The 16463-nt window shown below is 47.4% G+C and overlaps 1 protein-coding gene and 1 long non-coding RNA gene across 2 annotated transcripts in view; one reads left to right on the forward strand and one right to left on the reverse strand.

Moving 5' to 3' along the window:
* Lpcat3 (lysophosphatidylcholine acyltransferase 3) overlaps positions 1–16463 on the forward strand; it is a 46893-nt gene that overhangs the window by 22025 nt on the left and 8405 nt on the right. The gene's annotated exons all lie outside the window — the stretch shown is intronic.
* Positions 9030–13222, reverse strand: LOC148006343 (uncharacterized). The gene is made up of 3 exons (XR_015686996.1): positions 12674–13222; positions 11240–11645; positions 9030–11124 (listed from the first exon to the last, which is right to left on the reverse strand). It is a non-coding gene; the product is annotated as an uncharacterized LOC148006343 (long non-coding RNA).

Consider the following 16463-nt stretch of genomic DNA (forward strand, 5'->3'; position numbering starts at 1 on the left):
CAGCAGAGAGGCAGGACGTCTCCTGCTTTCCCTCTGTTCCTAGGAGAGCTCTGAAAAGGTTTTTCTTTCTCCAAAGCAACCGCGGAGAGTCCGGGAGGACTGTTTTTCCCCAACCCGTTCTCTCTCATGTCTAGGGTGTAAACTATCTCTAGCCAGGGTCCAAAGACTAAAATATAACTCTAACAGAACGCATATGCAAAAACACTTTACCGTTACCTTGTCCCTTTTTTATGACAAGTTTTACTCAGGCTAGCCCAAATCATCCAGGCCTTTCCTGACCCATCTTACGTCCAATCCGTCCCTTCTCCTCCTATGCCGGCCGGGCTCCAGGGACGTCCCGTAGGTGGTACCCCCTTTCTTCAACGATCTCGGTGGGACCTCCATTTGTCGGCGCCAGCACCGACCTGGTACCGAGAATCGGGCGAAAGCCTACGGGATGAAAGAAACACACATACACACACACAGGTTATCGTGTCAAGCCAGGAGAGGAAGAGAGAGAGAGAGAGAGAGAGAGAGAGAGAGAGAGAGAGAGAGAGAGAGAGGAAGAGCGGAAGGAAGAGTAAGAGTGAGAGGAATAGTGAGAGTCTCCTGTAGCTTTATTCACCACTTATATACCCAAGTCTCCAGGTAGAAAATAACTGGGAAGCACAGTGGGAAACCCTGGCTCGTGACTACCTGGCTCGTGACTTTGGTAACAAAAGACCAACTAGGAGACCTGAATTAATTAGGGAGAAATCCCAGAAGACCAGCCTAAATCTCCAGGATAAAGGCTGAGGAAGTAAAAGGCAGAAGTAAGTTGACCACCACCCAGGTGTGGTCCAGGTGTGTCAGTTCCACATGCATCAGCCGGGCTCAGCAGAGGTCATGCAGTGGAGATATCGGGTGTTTACTACTTGGTCTTTTCTTCCTGTGCCGTAAATACATGGGAGAGGCCTCTGTCCAACAATCCCATGACTTCTTAACTGTGGCCATGCAGTTACAAAGCAGCCAGGCCCAAATCCAATATGGCACTACAATCATCTTCTCGTATTAATCCATAGAGTTGCAGTCCAAGTCTGAGTGAATTCCACCATGCCTTCTAAGTGCTGTTCCTTACATACACGCTGGTAGTAATAAAGCCTAATTGCGAAATCAGGTACAGCAAGGATCAGCGATAACTTATACTAAAGGAGCACTTAGAAGACGGAAGTGCGATAACAGTTATGCCGTGCATGTGGTGGGCAGTACAGAGTTTGGATATATACATGCATGTACCTACTCAGAGATAAACACCTTATTACACTGTAACTCTTCAGCCACCCATAGTGGCTCTCACCTCATCCCAGCACTTGGGAGACAGACAGGAGGCTCTCCATGATAGGCAGAGGCAGCCTTGGCTACATAGTGCATTCTAGACCAGCAGAGCTACAGCAACGAAACACGCACGCCTACAGCCTTGCACCTAAAGCAAGCGCGGCTTTCCTGACACATCAGAGTTGTCGGCATCGCTGTTTCCACTTTGGGCTGTGGCTGAGTAAAACGAAGGGTACTCTCGTGTGCAGACAGCGATGTGGATCTGCCTGGGTGACGGCCAAGTGTTCAGTGATGAGCATGGCAAAATTCATTTAGTAACTGAATCAATAAAAGCAGAGAAAAAAATTACTTCCTTGAAAGTTTTTTTCTTTATTATTAGTGGAAGTCAGAGGACAACTTTGGAATCTGGTCGCCTGCCACCCCCGTGGGTTCTGCGGACTGAACTTAGGTCATAGGCTAGAGCAGCAAGGGTCTTTACACACCGGACCTCTGCAGCTCAGGCATTTTCTATTAATCTGCAGGATGGCCTGCAAGATGGCTGGTATTTTCCCTAGTTCAGAAATGCATTGGTGAGAATGCAGGTGTTTTCTCAGGCTGTAGATCTGAATCTTGACTGAACCACTCCGATCCCAGAGCCCTGATGATCTGGCTACCACATCCTGTAGTAATTTGCAGAGAATTAAAATGTGATTAATGTCCCCATTAGAAGCGCCAGGTGGGACATTTACCTTTGCCAGGGTGGCAGATAGGGTCTCTCAGTGATGCCTCAAAATCTGTCTGAATGTCGTCGTCGCTCTTCTACTGAGATGGAGAAATGGCACTGTGTCGCCCCTTATATACCACTGTAGGGAAATACTAAGGTCTGTACACCAGGCACAAGGACAAACAAAATGCAAAATTGTTTTTGCCATCTGGTTAGCTGGGAAGTGCTCCTGAGGGCGCACTCAGGATGACTTTCCCTGAACTAATAAGAAGCTGGTGTTGGGAGATCCCAACTCCTGAGTGGGTGGGTTCCTCACTGAGCAACTCCAGCATTCAGCTTTTGTTGATACCGGTTAGGCCGCCACAGTCCTACATCAGCCATTAGCGTTGGAGTGGAAAGGCTGCCTTCCTGAGAACACTTGGCTTCAATGGAGCAAGTAAAGAAACACTCTTGGCGGGGCTTTGGGGAAATCAGGGTTTAGATTGTTTTGATACATTGAGGAACTAAAAAATGAAACGGTCTCATGTCGCCCGGGCTGTTGTCAGTGCTGTCTTGAAACTTCTGATCTGCCCACCTCTCCTCCCAAGCCCTGCAGTTTACAGATGCACATGGTCCATCTCTGGCATTAAACAATACTTCTTATAACATTCATAGAAATGCTTTTCCTTTTCCACAGTCCATCACTTCATCTTCAGGAGAGCCCCCAGCACCAGGCATGGTGGTACACACCAGGAATCCCACAGCCCCAGTGCTAGAGAGGCAGGAGGTCTGAGTCTAAGAGCCAAGGGATAGCCTTGGCTATAAGTTCCAAGTCAGTGTGCTCTGCATACCAAGATTCTGTCTCTAAAATGAACAAGACAAGTCATCATAAGTGCTGCAGCCCAGAGCTGTAGCGTATGTGGGCCGACTGTGCCCTGGTTACGGTCCCTGATGCAGGAAGCAGTAGTAATGAGACTCACGAGCTCCTCTGCTCTTCACCCGGAACACCCCCATCACTTGTCCTCCTCTCCTTAGTCCCTTATCACATTATCAAAATGCTGAAGACCCTCAAGCCCAGGGTATCACGTAGAATAGAGAAGGGAATAGAGCACCCAGTGTTAGACTAACAGAGTGCAGGGAGAGGCTTACGTGTAGCATTGAAATGAAGTCGTCTGTTTTAAGATTGCCTTTCACTATAATGTTGCCCAAGCTGACCTTAAATTCCTGGACTCAAACCATTCAGCTTCCCAGCTATCTGGGACTACGGGCACGTGCCACCCACACTTCCTCACCCACCCTAAAATAAGATTTTTTTTTTAAACGTTTTTAAACAGGGAGTTAAGCAAGCATAAAAATGCACGAGCGCGTGCACGTGAGCAAGAGCTGGATTTAGATCGCTGTCTAAAGACCGGAGGACACAGCTGACAGTTTAAAGGGGAGCAGTTATCAGTGGCACCACTCCCAGGTCCCTGCCACGCTCCAAGGCCGGTGGCAAGAGGAACAGAGCAGTCAGGCGGGGTGGAGTCTAATTGATCCCCGCTCCATTAACTTCAGCACACCAGTCATCCATCCCCTTTGGGGCTCAGTTTCTTATCTGCCTAATGAAGGCTTTGAGTATTCAGTTTCTAAGGCTTCTTCAGTTCGAGGAATCTGTGACTCAGCTGCAGATACGCAAGGTTGCCGGAGTGCAGAAGCTAGGGTGACGCCCTGCCCAGACTTGCGGGCAGGCTTAATCTGGTGATCAAAAGGAATCTGTGGTAAGCATACCCAGGGATGAGCTACGCCCATCCTAAATGGCCCTGGTCTGCACGCCCTGCAGCTGTAGAGTGGACCAGTCATGAAGCCCAGCACTGAGTGCTTAACAGTAACTTATTTATGTAGACACTTCAGCAGGTCCGTTGGCCCTCCTGCCTCATTTTGTCTGTCTGCCTTTTCTTTCAGTTCTCTTACACAGGGAATTCCCATTCTTTGGTGAAAGAATGGAAGGGGAAATAAAAGACTTTAAGTGACAGATCTTCAGAGTAAAAAAAAGTTAAAATTATCATATGAAAATATTTGACAAAAGCAAACTGAAAGTAAGTCACCTGAATATAGTCCATCTACGCGTTTGTGCATGTGTGCACGTGTGTGGTGCACACCTATGATGCCAACACTGAGGAGACAAACGCAGGAGAATGGCCGATTCCCTTTCAAAAAGGAAAAAGCCGGGTCTAATGGCCCAGGCCTTTAATCCCAGCACCCAGGAGTTAGAGACAGGCCGTTCTCTTGTGAGTTCTAGACCAGCCTAGAGCAATGGTTCAGCTCTTACAGAGGACTGAGTTCATTTTCTACCTCCGGTCTCCATGGACACCTGCGCTTACATCCACAAGCTCTGCACACATAGACAAATAATTTAAAAAAGAGACAGACTCGGCATGGTGTGCACTCAGAGTTTGAGGTTAGCCTGGTCTACAAAGCGAGTTCCAGGACAACCTGGGCTACATAGACCCTGTTTCAGTGCGTTTCTGGAGGGGAAACTGGGAAAGGGGATAACATTTAAATTGTAAATTTAAAAAATCCAATAAAAGGGAAAAAAGAAGCAAAAAAAAAAGTGTCTACTTATTCCAGAAGTCCATCACATAAAGAAGATGGAGGCAGAAGGAGGCTGACAGTGTGTGGCCAGCCTAGGCTACACATTGGAGACACTGACACTATCAGAATAAAATAAAAGGTACTCCTAAAACTCAGGAAGCATTGGCAAGGGGTCTACCCAGTTCCATGTCAGTCAGTGCTGCATAGTAAGACCTTGTCAAAGAAAGACAGACAAGCTGGGGGTAGCACTATGGGCCTTTGGATTTCCAGCACTTGGAAGGTAGAGGCAGGAGAATCTGGAGTTCAGAGTCATGTTTGGCCACGCTGGTAAGTTCTAGACCAGACTGGGCTATGTGAAACAGACAGACATACAGGCAGACAGGCAGGCAGGCAGGCAGACAGACAGGCAGGCAGACAGACAGACAGAAGACAGATCTAAACAACAAATGAGCCACATTGCTCTGCCTTCCCGTGGCTGCTCTGTGCAGACTGACAGGTGTGAGTGAGGCCATACTTGACTTCGTGGTTTGAAGTGTCAGCTTCTATAGAAGAAAGGAAGGAAATGAGAAAACAGCCTGCTTCTATTTTCAGTTCCCTTCTCCAAGGGAGAAGCCGGCTCTGGGCAGGCAGCTCCATGGAGTGGGCTGCTGCCTCTCATGCACTGTCTGTTGTTGCCCTGGAGGTGAGTGTCCTCGGCTTGGATGTCCTGCTGTCCCATCACACACAGCTCTGTACCAACACTCTTGCTTTTGGCTCTGGGCTCAGGGAAAGGTCGGGTGTCCCCCAACCCCGTTTCTCAAAGTAAACCCTTCTCGTGGCTAGGGTACTTGTTTTCTGCTCTGTTTTTCTTCTTCCTCTGCTCTGTTTTTCTTCTTCCAGGAGACATGGAACTTGTGTCTTGGAAAAGTTTCGTTTCAGCCAGGCAGTGGTGTTGCACACCTTTAATCCCAGCATTCAGGCAGGTGGATCTCAGAGTTCAAGACCAGCCTGGTCTACAGCATGAGTTCCAAAGAAACCCTGCCATAGAAAACAGGAGAAACTATTTCGTTTCCTCAGTAGGGCTTCATTTGTAGTCTCCCTTTCGACCTGTTGCTCCCCTCAGGACCAGCAGGTCCTGTCTCTACCCATCAAGCTGCCAAGAGCTCATCACTGGGCTCCGGAATGATTTGAGTCCCCGCAACAGCTTTTACCTTTGATGATATTTGACAGTTCCTGTAACTTCATTATTTGTCTGTCTATCTGTCTGTCTGTCTGACTTCTTGTACATGAATATATGTGGGCATTCAAGTGGCATGGCACACATCCGGAGCTCAGAGGGCAACTTACAGGGAACCCATTGGGGTCACCAGGTTACCCGTGGAGCCACCTCAGTGACACCTATGACATCTGACGTGAATAAACTCTTTCCCTATCTGAGATGGTCTTCTTTCCTCACATATGTAGTAGGAAGGTTTGCCTCCTTGTTTTTCTGGAGTCTTTGTTCTCAGACTCTTTGGCTTCCACTCCCTTAAATGTAGGCATTTGTCAGCATTCAGCCTTTGGTCTGCCCTTTTTATGATCTGTCAGTGTGTTTATCTCTCTTCCTAGTTTTACATATCACTAACTGTACCACCGCAGCAGCCAATCTCTGTGTCCCTCTGAGTGGTACCACTTTCCTATCCAACAAGTCATGCAGCATGCAACCTTGAGATAAAGGCTTCAAGTCAAGGTACACATCAATGCCACAGTGGTACAGGAGCCTGAGAGGTCAGTTCCACAGAGAAAGGCACAGAGGCTGATGTCAGGGCACTATACCTCATCTATACCATGGAGTTTGTCCTGTCCATCTCATGATCACTCCTGTTTTAGGAGGGGGTGGGGGGCTAGACATCAGATGGCGCCTGGCTCGAATCTTAGCACTTAGGAGGCAGAGGCAAACAGATCTCCATGCATGTGAGGTCAGCCTGGTTCACAAAGGAAGTTCCAGGGCACCCAAGGCTACAAAGTAAGATTCTGCTTAAAAAACAAAAACTGGGGAGGTTGGGGCTGTTAGAACACCGGGGGAACACACACAAGACCATGGGCTCAGTCCTGAGCAGCACAGGAAGAGAGAGGATCTTGTGAATTGCCTGGGCTGGAAATGCATCCCACGATATAAAGGGGCAGCACTCTGTGTGCGTGCGTGGTGTGCGTGCATGTGTATGTCTATGTACGTGCGTGGTTTGTGTGTGGGGGGTGTGTATGTGTGTGGTGTGTGTGTGTGTGTGTGTGTGTGTGTGTGTGTGTGTGTCTATGTGTGCATGTGTGCACATGGGGGTGTGTATATGTGAGACAAGCTTCTGGGAGCCCTTTGCCTCATCCAGCCCCATATTAACCTTTGATTCAGAGCCTCGTGGGAGGGTCTCATTGCAGTGTTTGTAAGAACTTAAATAACAAAGTCTGGACAGGATATACCTGTAATCTGGCATTGAGCAGCTGGGGCAGGAGGATTACAAGTTTGACTTATATGGATGGAGTTCCAGCTAAATAGCAAAATCTGTCTCAAAAAAAAATTAAAAAAAAAAAACAAAAAACAAAAAACAGACCTTTTTTGATGTCTGGCCAAGGTGATTGGTTTGCCATACAATCTGTCAAACAGAATTACAGCAACTTATTTTGATGGTTTTAATTGGCTTTACTTTTGACTCAGAGTTCAGGAAGCACACAAAAACGATAAAGGTTAAATTCGTAAAAGAGCTGGCAAGGTGACGCAGCATATAAAGCACTTGGGGCGCAAACCTGAAAGCCTGAGTGAGAGCTAATGACCATCTTTTTTTCTGAGTACCACACAAGCACACATGTGTGCACACATGTAATTGTATTGTATAGAATTTTTTTGAAGATTAGGGAACACTTCATTCTTTCTACAAAATAGACGGAGAACAAAAAAAGAGTTTTTTGTTTTTGTTGTCTTTTTTTTTTCCGGAGCTGAGGACCGAACCCAGAGCCTCTGAGCTAAATCCCCAACACTTTTGTTTTTATTTTTAATTGTTTTCAGGGTTTGGTTTGGTTTGGCACAAGTGTTTTGCCTACATGTATGTATATGCACTGTGTGCCTTTGTGGTGCCTACTGAGGTCAGGAGAAGCCATCAGAGTCCCTGGAACTGGAGTGAGAAATTGCTATGAACTACCATGTGGTTCTGGGAAACTGAACCTGGGTCCTGTGCAAGAAGAACAAGTGCCAGTCCTTCAGCCCAGACCACCTCTCCAGCCCGGGAAGGGGCATTTCAATAGAAAAGACCTGGAGAGAGCAGGTGCAAAATGGTCATTTCAGGGGCTGGAGAGATGGCTCAGCGGTTAAGAGCACTGACTGCCCTTCCAGAGGACCTGAGTTCAAATTCCAGCAACCACATGGTGACTCACAACCATCTGTAATGGGATCTGATGCCCTCTTCTGGCGCATCTGAAGACAGCTACAGCATACACATCTATAATAAATAAATAAATCTCTAAAAAAAGAGAGAGAGAGAGAGAGAGAGAGAGAGAGAGAGAGATAGTTTTAAAAAAAATGGTCATTTCAGTGGCTCTCCAACCCTGATGTGCTTTCATGGGCTTTTCTAGTTTATGTAAACTGGCCGTCAGAGGCCCCTCTGCAAAAGAAGGCTGAGACGCTAAGCCAGACAGGGTGCTCCGGGAGTCAGGAGATAAATGGAGTTTGCTGGGCACTTAGAGCTGTGTCAGGGATAGAGACCCTGCGAATCCACTCCTGGCTACCTCCTGCTTGGTGTTGCACTGGGGTGGACGGAGCTGCACCTGAGGCAGTGGCTGGCCATCCCTGTGCTGCAGTTGCTGACCTCGAAAGAGTGGTTCCAGATTTCTTTGCTCAAGCAGGAGTCTGAAAGTGACAGGTGGCAGGTGGCCCCGGGGACACCATCTCAGTCCTGAGGTACTGTTCCAGCCCTTGTGTAAGTTGCTCCTGCACCCCAACAAGGTCTTTTTATGAGGTTTATTTTTATGTTGGGGAGTCTGCAAGTGTATGAACTCGTATTTCACACACTTCCTGTTTCCTTGTCTTTACCGCTTCCTCCCGCAAGTGTTTTCGTCATCCCAAGAGTAAAAAGTGTTCCTAGCAATCCTGCCATATTCCTCTGAGTGCTCAGTGCAGTGCTGCTAGCACATGATGGGTGCCTGAGGATTGTCTTACTGGCTATGGAGAGGGTATTGTCATCAGCCGTCCGAAAGATCCTGACTATCTGAGACAGTGTGCTATACAGCAGGGTACAACGTCGGCAGCAGTCTCCGCCTCCAGAGGTAGATAGGTAGGTAGATAGATAGACCCATGCATACACACACACACACACACACACACACACACACACACACACACACACACACACACACACAGTTAGAGAGCAATGGGTGCCAAGAGGAGGATTAGACAGAGCACAGGAAGAGTAGTCTGCATTGCTGGGAGGGTTGTAAGGACGGAGACAAGCAATCTAATAAGATGCTCAGAGAAGACCTCGCTGCTAAAATGGCATCTTACCAAATATTTGAAGTGCTAAAGAGCCTTATGAAAAGATCATTCCATGCAGGGAACTCTCAATATGAAGTCTCTAAGGCTGGCCGTGTTGGAACATTCCAGAAGGGGGGAGTTTACATCCAGGGCAGATAGGTGAAGATTAGAGAAAGAGATGAGTCAGGGGAAAAGGGGGGCAGAGAGGATGACCGGATACTGCATGTTCTGGTTGAACTTTGCCCTGGGATTAGCCTTCAGAGGGTTTCCATCATAAGACTGACTCTGGATAGCATCACTCTCTGAGTCAGGACGGAATCCTCTGGATGCTGCAGTTAACACACAGAGTCAAAGCCACAGGGATGCTGGTCAGAAGGTGACTAATTATAATGGAGACTTGACCGGGGGAGGCAGCAGAGGTGAAGAGGAGTGGGCAGAATCGTGATTTAATTTGCTGACTCAGGGAAGGAAGCTAAAGAAGATGGCAGGGTTTTAGTTCTGAGAAACAGAAAAGTTGCAGTCTGAAATGTGGAAGGGGCCAGGAATGGTGGTGCATGTCTTTGATCCTAGCACTCAGGAGGCGGAGGCAGATGGTTCTCTGAGTCTGAGGCCAGCCAAGGCTACAGAGTGAGTCCTTATCTCCAAATAAAAATAAGATAAAGTGAGGAAGGCCCCGGGAGGGAAGGTTTTGCTATGCAGCAACTCAGCGTGTGCCTGGTAGACTCAGGGCATCTCCTTTGCTGACCCCCACAAAGACACCAAGCCAGTATCAGTCGTAGGAATCAGAGAGGCTAGAGACATCTGATGAGGTAAACATGAGTCCACGGATGGGTTGGGCCATATAACTAGATGAGATCACTGGACCTGTCACTGTCCAGAGGTGACAAGGCTACAGGAAATACCCACTCACTGCTTAGACTGTGTCTCAAAATGACTGACTGCACGCAGCCCGAAGTGATGGAGAAGCAGCAGGACAGACATCAGACCCATTGTTTCATTCTGGGGTCCTCAGATCTTCTACCAAGCCATGCCTTAACTTATAAGAAACACTGCAGTCCCAGAAACTCCAAGGCCGACCTCACAGGATCATAAACAAGGCCAAGGCCAGCCTGGGCAGCATAGTCAACTGTATCCCCAAATAAAACAGGGCTAGCGGGAGGCTAGCTAGATGGCACAGTGGGCAGAGCGCTTGGCACACAAGCCTGACAGCCCGAGTTCCTGTCTCAAAACCCATATAAAGGTAGGAGAGGGCAGGTGTCACAGAATTGACCTCTGCGTGTCACTGTGGCACACGAATGCCAATAGTGACTACCAGCTCAGCACACTAATGACAAAGGAGCTGTTAGAGTGCTTGCCTAGCATCTATCTGTAAGGCCCCAGGTTCAAACTCCAGTACCTAGGAAGGCGGAAAGGTATAATCTAATCTGCAGGAAGGCGCTGGGAGATGGCTCTGCAGGTAAACCACGTGCTGTGCAAGCCCGAGAGCGGGACCCCTGGGACCCCTGGGGCCCCTGGGAAGTCAGTGCACACCTGGTAGTCTCTCCTCAGCGTGTCTCTGTATGAAGCAGCTACTGAAGGGCACTAACTGTTGGCCAAGCACAAGGTTTAATGTATGTGGGGCTGCAGGAGCTGGCACAACCGCTCCGTGTACTTGCTCTTGTCACAACCACCCCAACCCCAGTTCCAGGCACACACACATGCATATACACATATACATGAAAAAAAAGGTTGTTTATAAAGTGTAGAGGAGAGCACATTACCAGATTCCCAAAGACATACAATACAAAATGTAAAGTCTGATATGCAGTATATTTAGTGACTTGCCAAATGAGAATCTTAGACAATTAGGTCATAAGTCATAATGCATTAGGAGATGAGCTCACTGTAGTCTGAAGAAGACACTGAACTGAATATTGAAGAATGGCAGGTTTTTGCTTTATAGAAATTCTGAGGGGAGCTATTCCACACAAAGGAGCTGACAAGGCCCAGTGTACAGCTTGAAAGACCTAGAGCATGTTTGGGTAAACCACACAGGTCTGTTTTAACTGAAGGAAAAGGTGGGGGCAAGGGGTCATTGGCTAGAAATGTAATGTATAAAACAACCCTTAACCCGGCTGGGGATTTAGCTCAGCGGTAGAGCGCTTACCTAGGAAGCGCAAGGCCCTGGGTTCGGTCCCCAGCTCCGAAAAAAAGAACCAAAAAAAAAAAAAAAAAACAACCCTTAAATCCAAGATTTGGGGCCAGCAGGGTGGCTCAGTGGGTAAGGCACTTGCTATCCCTGAGTTTGGCCCCAGGACCCACATAATAGAACAGAACAACTTCCACAAGTTGTCCTCTGACCTCCACACATATATGTGTGTAACCCGCCATCTCCTCCCACACACATCAATGTCAATGTTTTGTGGTCAGGGTTATCATGATGAAACACCATGACCAAAACACTTGGGTTTATTTGCTTACCCAATAGGCTAGACCTCAGTCAATCATTAATTAAGAAAATGCCCTACAGACTTGTCTACAGCCAGATCTTAGAGGGGCATTTTCTCATTGAGGCTCCCTCCTCCTGATGACTTATGTCAAGTTAACATAAAACTAGCCAACATAAAATGTAAAATATATACATACCTCTGTGTGTGTGTGTGTGTGTGTGTGTGTGTGTGTGTGTGTGTGTGTGTGTGTGTTCTGAGGCTTTAATGGCACAGACCTGAAACCCCAGCTACTTGGGAGGCTGAGGCAGAAGGATCACAAGTTTAAGGATAGCCTAGATAACTTTGTGAGAACCTGTCTCAAAAAAATTTTTTTAATTTTTTTTTTTATTTTAAAAAGGCTGGTGTGTTGGCTCTGCAGGTAAAGCGGGCACTTGCAGAATAAACCTGGCAACCTAAGTTTGTTCCCAGAACCACATAAAGGTGGAAAGAACTGACTCCACAGAGTTGACCACACCGCCACATGTGTGCATACTCACACACATGGATGTACATGCAACACACACACACATACAATTTTTGCTTGGTTGGTTTTGTTTTTTTTTTGTTTGTTTGGTTGGTTGGTTTTGATTTTTATTCATTGTATGTATCTGAGTAGCTGTCTTCAGACACCAGAAGAGGGCATCAGATCCCATTACAGATGGTTGTGAGCCACTATGTGGTTGCTGGGAATTGAACTCAGGACCTCAGGAAGAGCAGTCAGTGCTCTTTTTCTTTTTTTTTTTTTTTGGTTCTTTTTTTCCGGAGCTGGGGACCGAACCCAGGGCCTTGCGCTTCCTAGGTAAGCGCTCTACCACTGAGCTAAATCCCCAGCCCCTTTTTTTTTTTTTTTTAAGTAAAAGAAGAAGCTGGAGATACAGCTCAGTGTGAGGGCATGTGCCCAGTGTAACCACTTAGCCTTTCTATGTCCATCCCAATTCCTGAAGCTTCTTTATTTATGAATGAATGCCTAGGCCTTAAGCTCTGCTTGTTCCCCAGCTAGCTCATAACTCAGCCCATTTATACTATTTTATGTCTGCCACGTGGCTGGTTACCTCTCCTCAGTTTCATATGTCCAGCTTCCTCCAAGTCGGGATGGCAATTCTCCTGGGCCTGACTACTTCCCAGAATGCCCTGCCTACACACACACACACACACACACACACACACACACACACACACACACACACACACACACACCGGATGTCCTGCCTTCTACTCCTGCCTCAGCTTATTGGTCATCAGTTCTTTATTGACAGGTGATGTTTTTACACAGTGCACAAGAGCTTATCCCTACACCTGGCATGCAGGAAGAAGCCCTAAATCTACGTCCATGCTCCACAAATACACAGTGCTGAAGGTTAGGAATTGGGGTGCTGGCTCCTAGGTGGCTGGGAGCATTAGTACCCCTGACATCTGGGGGTTGTTTTGGGAGTTTTTGTTACATTACGTTGCTGCTGCTGTTTTTGGAGACAGGGTCTCTCTGTGTATGTATCCCTCGCTGGCCTGGAACTCACAGCAAATTGCCTGCTTCTGCTCTCAAGTGCTGGGATTAAAGGTGTGGGCCACACACCCAGCTGTCTCTGAGGTTTTGAAGCAGAGTTTATGTGATATAGTGTTGCTGGGGTCTTTGGCTGCAAGCAGTTACCAGTAAGAGGCCATGGCTAGGGCTTCTGGGTGAGATGTCTCACATATGCCTACCTACACACACACACACACACACACACACACACACACACACACACACACACACACACACACACACACACCAAAAAGGAAAAGAGAAAGTAAGAAAAAGAAATGGGCCTGGCGAGCTGACTCAGCAGTTAAGAGCACTGGCTGCTCTTTCAGAGGACGGAGTTTGCTTCCCAGCACCATGTGGCAGCTTACAACTGTCTGTAACTCCAGTTTCAGGGATTGGACATTCCTCTTCTGGCCTCCATGAGTATGGAGCACATACATGTGCACATCCATACATGCAGACAAAACACTATAAAACCACATAAGGTGGTTTGCAATTAACAAAGGAGGCACAGGAAGGCTGATTTAAGTAGAAAATTAGCTGTAGCCATACAGCCTTTGAGATGAAATACCATACTAAAAATATCCAGGGAGGACCCAGGGGACATAGTACTAAGATAGGGAAGTTAGTCCTAGTGTGGTTTGTCATAAAGATCATATTAAGTTGTGTGAGCATCGGGGAGTTTTCACAGAGGCAATACAGCAAAAATAGAGAAACAAGTTTGAAAGTTTTAAGAAAAAAAGTCTTCAATGGGGGTGTGGGGTAATCAGCACTTGCCTAGCATGTGTGAGGCCCTAAGTTCAGTCCCCACCTCGGGGTGGGGTGGGAGGTGGGGTGAGCTGTAGAATTGATATCAACAGCTGGCTCCGAGGTAGCCATAGCACTTGGAATTCCACCTTCTTCCTCATAGATCTCCTGACTGACCAAATGGGGCCATATCATATTCTTGGGGAGTTCGTAAATGACTGCGTGAAAGGCAAAATGTATCAGATTTTAATGAAAACAGTTTGCTTCTGTTTTCTTCAAATGAAGCCTCACAACTTTAAGAACAAGTGTACAGGAAATAAGGAGCTAACACTAACATCGGTAGTGTGACACCCTCAGTCCCAAACACAGCTCAGTCAGAAGCACAGAGACATTCTCACTGTGCTGTTAACCTGCGAACCTGTAGTCCCTGCCTTGCTGCAGCCTGCCAGTGCATAGCACATCCTAACATAGCATAGCACGTTCTAACAGGATCCTTGACCTAGGGTGTACGTTAGTGCTTGACCAGTGATAACCTCCTTCAGCAATCAGAAAGGAGAAAGACGAGTTCTACCACAGGCTCTCAGATCCTCTGGGCCAACGTTAGAGGCCTAACTGAGGATCTCCTTCTCGGGGCCTGGTTAGGGTGTAGTAAGGTGGTACTGAATGAAGCCTAGTACTCTAGAATTACATGCAGTCATTTTTTAAGTACACCGCCTTCCAGTTAGACTCTGGTGTCGCGATGCTTGGTGTTCTTGACGATTCCTAGGTGATGGTTGCCGCTCCATCAAGCACTAGTTCCCACAAAGAAAGAATTAAGACTGGGAAACAGCTTGTAGGGCACCACTCTCCCTAAAAACAGCTCCTTCCAGAAGGGGTGACCCAGCTGCCAAGCTCCAAAGCCTGCTGAGTTGGGCAGCCGCCAAGAGCAAGGTTCAGTGTTTACATACCCACCATGGGCCCGGGTTGTCACAGCAACTCACCCAGCACAGTTCATCCCCTCCTTCCCTTGGCTACTTCCCAGCAAGCTTTGCCCGTCGTCACCTCTTGTGGTTTCAGTGTTCTTGGTAACCCAGCTTGCTCTGTTCTTTTTATTTTCCTGCCAGTACCTCAGCCTCTCACATACTGCCCAGTCTGCAGCTGTACTTGACCTGTGTGAGGCCAAACAACCTGCGCTTCTCTCAACTTCCCAAACCAGACAGATCCCCTGCAGCAGCCAGAGCCAAAGCTAGCAGGCCTGTGTGCTGAGTCTCCAAGGGCACACCCGAGACCCTGGCTCTTGTCATGCATGCTTTCTTGGTCTTCTAAAAATATGCTAACTTCCCTGGAAAGTTAGAAATGGGAGAAGGAACTATTCTCGGCAGGCCCACTGACCCCAGAATAGCAAGGGAAAGGACAGGAAAACGTAAGAAGTGGACACAAGAACTCAGAATTCAGGACAATGTAAGTTCTGTGGAGTTGAGGCAGCTTCCCACACCCGAGAGGGCAGGGAGACAGCATGGCTCTCCTCTGAAACAGCAGAGACAAGTACTATCAAAAAATGCTAAATTAGGGCTGCGAGAGAGAACACACTGTGGGTGTGACCCAGGCATGGTGGTACAAGCCAGTCATCTTGGCAGTCAGGAGGTAGAGGCAGGATTAGGAATTAAAGGCCGCCCTCAGCTATAAAGCAAACTCAGGCAATCTGGGATGCATTAGACCCTATCCTTAAACAGAAGAAACTTAAGTTCTCCTCAGCTGCAGGGGGCAGAGAAATGCATTATGTTCTTTAGTTTTGGTGCACCCCACCTGGTTACAGGTTTTAGCACTCAAGATTAATTCTGTCTATCCAGAGGTTGTGAGCTCTCCCAGACAGTTAGAACCTTCTGGTTCAGCCTCCCACCTGAATTCAACCCCCAGAACCTGTGCAATGGTGGAAGAGAATGAACTCCAAAGTTACCATCTGATTCCAGACAGACAGACAGACAGACACAGAGAGAGAGAGAGAGAGAGAGAGAGAGAGAGAGAGAGAGAGAGAGAATGATACATTTTTTTTTAAAGTATAAGGTTTAAGGTATTAGTTTTTTTTGTTTGTTTGAGGAATGTTCTCATGTAGCACAGGCTGGCTCTAACTTGCTATATAGCCAGAAATGTCGTTGAATTCCTGACCGCCCTACTCTACATCCCAAGTGCTGGGATTTCAGGTCTATGGACCACCACGTCTAGTTTATTTAGTCCTGGAATGAAAGCAAGAAAGTGAGTCCAGGCCAGCCTAGGCCATGTAAAGACAATTACAAGGAACCAAGCATGGTGGCCTTCAATCCCAGGAGGATCTCTAAGTTTGAGGCCAGTGTGGTTTACAGAGTGAGTTCCAGAACACTCAGAGCTACATAGAGACATTGTGTCAAAACAAAGACAAGTCTCCATTTGTGTGGAAGGGGTAACCACCCTGGGGATAAGGCTTAAGAGGCCAAGGCCTGTGTAGGCTGCAGAGAGTTGAGAGTCAGCTTGGGTAGCTTCCTAAGACCCTGCCTCAGAACGGTGCGCTGTGAAGAGAGGCCTGAGGGTATAAGGCAGTGGTGGGTGAGACTCTGGTCCAGTCCCTCACACTGTAAATCACAGACTAATTGAGCATTTTGTTTTATGGGTTGACTTTTTTTTAATTTATTTTATTTATATGAGTACATTGTAGCTGTCTTCGGACACACCAGTATAGGGCATCCCATCCCATTA

This window comes from Rattus norvegicus, chromosome 4 (assembly GCF_021556685.1).
Source record: "Rattus norvegicus strain SHRSP/BbbUtx chromosome 4, alternate assembly SHRSP_T2T, whole genome shotgun sequence".
Classification (NCBI taxonomy): Eukaryota; Metazoa; Chordata; class Mammalia; order Rodentia; family Muridae; genus Rattus; species Rattus norvegicus.